The following is a 3,259-nucleotide window of genomic DNA, read 5'->3' on the forward strand; positions in this document are numbered from 1 at the left end:
TTCATGGACTTCTGGCATTCAATATTTCTAAGGAGAAATTGGCAGTTAATCTGACTGAATATCTTTTGGCTGTCACATTTTTTTTTTTTCTTTCAGAGTTTTTATCTTTAGTCTTTGACAGCTTCATAATAGCTATCTGTATGGATCTCTTTTGGTTTTCCCACTTGAAGTTTTTTCAGCTTCTTGAATTTGTAGATTTATGTCTTTAGTCAGATTTGGAAAAATGCAGTTATTTCTTCAATTATTCTTTCTGTTCTTCTGAAATCCTCATGATATTTCTGTTAATTTAGTTGATAGTCTCCCACATTTCCAATAGACTATGCTCAGTGTCTTGTGCCTTTTCCTTTGTTGCTTCTTTGTTTCTGCACCTTTGATTGCATTATTCTATAGCTTGTAGATTTTATGTGCAAATTTAAATCTGTTGTTAAATCCTTTGATTGTAGTTTTTTGTTTGTTTGTTTCAGTCATTGTATATGCTGTGTTTCAGGTCCAGTATTTCCATTTGGCTTAATTTTATGCTGTATATTTCCCAATTTATATTCTTGTTTTGTTCATGCATCAATTTTTTTGTTTTGTTTAATATCTTTAATTATATAAGGATTTGTTAATTCACATCACCTAGAGAACATTTCACCCACTGCTCTGCTTGGCAGCCAGTCTCTTATCTCTCTCTCTTCAGCAATGGTAAGGTGGATACCTTTTCTTCGGGGAAGAGAAATCCACGGTTTATTGCCTTTGCCAATAATGAAAATGTTGGAAAGCCGGGTGACAAAACTGTTGCCACTGGCATCTTTCACATGAACCACATCAAAAGAGCCAGGATGTCTCTCTCTGTTAGTGATCACACCAATTCTTCCCAGGTTGGCACCTCCAGTCAACATACACAGGTTACCAGTGTCAAACTTGATGAAATCAGTAATCTTTCCAGTCTCCAAATCAATCCAAATGGTATCATTCACCTTGATGATGGGATCAGGGTAGCGTATGGTGCGAGCATCATGAGTCACCAGATGGGGGATTCCTTTTGTGCCCACAAAGATCTTTCTTACTTTGCACAACTTGTACTTCACCTCTTCAGGTGTAATACAATGAACAACAAATCGACCCTTGGTGTCATAGACCAGACAGAAATGGTCTCCGTTTTTGTCAATGCTGTTAACATCCATAAAACCAGCAGGATATGTTATATCATATATTATATCATCACTGATGACTTTGCCATCAGTCTTAATGAACCACTGCATACAGATCTTTTTAACTTCATCTCCTGTCAGGGCATACCTAAGTCTGTTCCTTAAGAAGATGATCAGTGGGAGGCATTCTCTCAGTTTGTGGGTACCAGTGGATGGGCGTGGAGCAAACACACCAGTCCGTTTGTCCAGCATCCAATGCTTGGGGGCAGCCACACACTTAAGATATTTCTTTGGAACCACGATCCATGGTGGCACTGAGCAGGAAAGAGCTCATGCATCAATTTTTTGAGTTTTTGGTCAACTTTGTAATTTTTGTGCTGTTTTGTATCGTAACATAACATTCTATCTGTTCCTTATTTGGACTTTCATAAGACTGATTTATTTCTCTTTGTTTTATTCACTTGAGTGGACTTTTTGTTTTATTCACATTTTTTTTTTTTTTTTTTTGTATGTCTTTGGATTGTTGTTGATTCAAGTACATTGGAGATTAACCATCAGTTTGTTTTCTTAATTACCCCAAATCTGCAGTGCTTTTGATAGCACTAATTACTTCAAGAAACCCTTGTTGTTGTTGTTATGTGCCGTGGAGTCGGTTCCGACTCATAGCGACCCTGAACAGAGTTTCCGAGGCTGTAAATCTTTACGGGAGCAGAAAGCCTCATCTTTCTCCCGCGGAACAGCTGGTAGTTTCGAACTGGTGACCTTGCAGTTCACAGTCCGATTCGTAACCACTACGCTACCAGAGCTCCTTAGATGGACACAATTTTCAGACTTTTCGATCGGTTCTCCTCACCTTTTTTGATATTAGGGATTTACTGCAGACCAGAGGTTCAATCATTCAGTAGCTCCCATACAGAAAACATGCTAGACAATCTTACTTCAGCAGGAGGTGAGGGTGCAGTAGGGTGGTTTTACTCAACATTCTGTATTTGTTTAATCCTCCCTCCTCTGCTCTGTGATGATTCCAGTTCCAGTCAGACTGATGTTTCCATCTTTTAGGGGTTTCCAAAGTCTCTAGAAAGCACACACTGATTAAATTACCCTTGTGGGCCCTAGTGTGGGGCTATAGAATAAGCACTAGACTGGTAACTGCAAGGTCATCAGTTCAGGCCAACGTGACAGCACACAACATGACTTGTAGCCCTTAGTCCTTAGTTACTGCTTTCTCCAATTCTCAGTGAGGGCCCCTGTTGATAATTGCAGTCTTTCTCATTGCTTCTAGTCCAGTCAGAATATAACCCTAAACAGTTCTATAGCATGAGTGATCAGATTTATTTCAGAGCCAGTGATTTGGACCCTTTACTATGCAAAGGAGACGATGCTTTTGTTGGAGGTGCAATTGTGGCTGTGGCTCTGCTATAACTGTCCATCTGCCACTCTGGTGATGAAAGGAGTAGAGAAATTGGATAAAGCGCTCTTCTTACCATATGAGATTCTTTCCAGTCTTGTAGTTTCTTGGTAGCTTCTATTTCTCAGTTTCTACTGGCCTGAGTACAGGCTTCTGTCTACTTTACTTGTTGTTTGTGTATGGATGATCTGCATCTTAGATTTGTGCATGCTGCCATCTTCCCCAAAAACCTCTTCAGCCCCCCTCCCCCTTTTTTGGTAACATATTATCGGTCACTTTTATTCCAAGAAATGTGAAATGTAATAAAAAATATTTTCCTTTACCTTCCCTTGAAGTTATTCATTTAGAGGTATTTGAACTCTCTTCTGCTAATAGTGCTATATGTAATACATATTATTTAAAGAGTGATATAAACATTGCTCTGGAATATATACTGCTAGCTTGTTTTTACTCATTCTGGGAAATGAAATATTGATATCATTAGTTTCATAATTCTGTCCCTCATTTTCAGCCATATATTTCTTAATAATACTTGAAATTGTCCTTTAACTAGGAATTTAATAAAAAAAAGCTAAAGATATTTTATATAAACAACACACATATGCATATATGTTTGCTGTTGTTAAGTTCCATTGAGTCAATTCTGACCCATAGGAACCCTGTATAGGGTTTCCAAGGAGCAGCTGGTGAGCTTGAACCACCGACCTTGCAGTTCAAA

The 3,259-nt window shown here is 38.4% G+C and overlaps 1 pseudogene; it reads right to left on the bottom strand.

Moving 5' to 3' along the window:
- Positions 1-630: 630 nt before the first annotated feature.
- Positions 631-1,421, bottom strand: LOC102813443 (annotated as a pseudogene).
- Between the last annotated feature and the right edge of the window lie 1,838 nt (positions 1,422-3,259).

Source organism: Chrysochloris asiatica, unplaced genomic scaffold (assembly GCF_000296735.1).
Source record: "Chrysochloris asiatica unplaced genomic scaffold, ChrAsi1.0 scaffold00095, whole genome shotgun sequence".
Lineage (NCBI taxonomy): Eukaryota > Metazoa > Chordata > Mammalia > Afrosoricida > Chrysochloridae > Chrysochloris > Chrysochloris asiatica.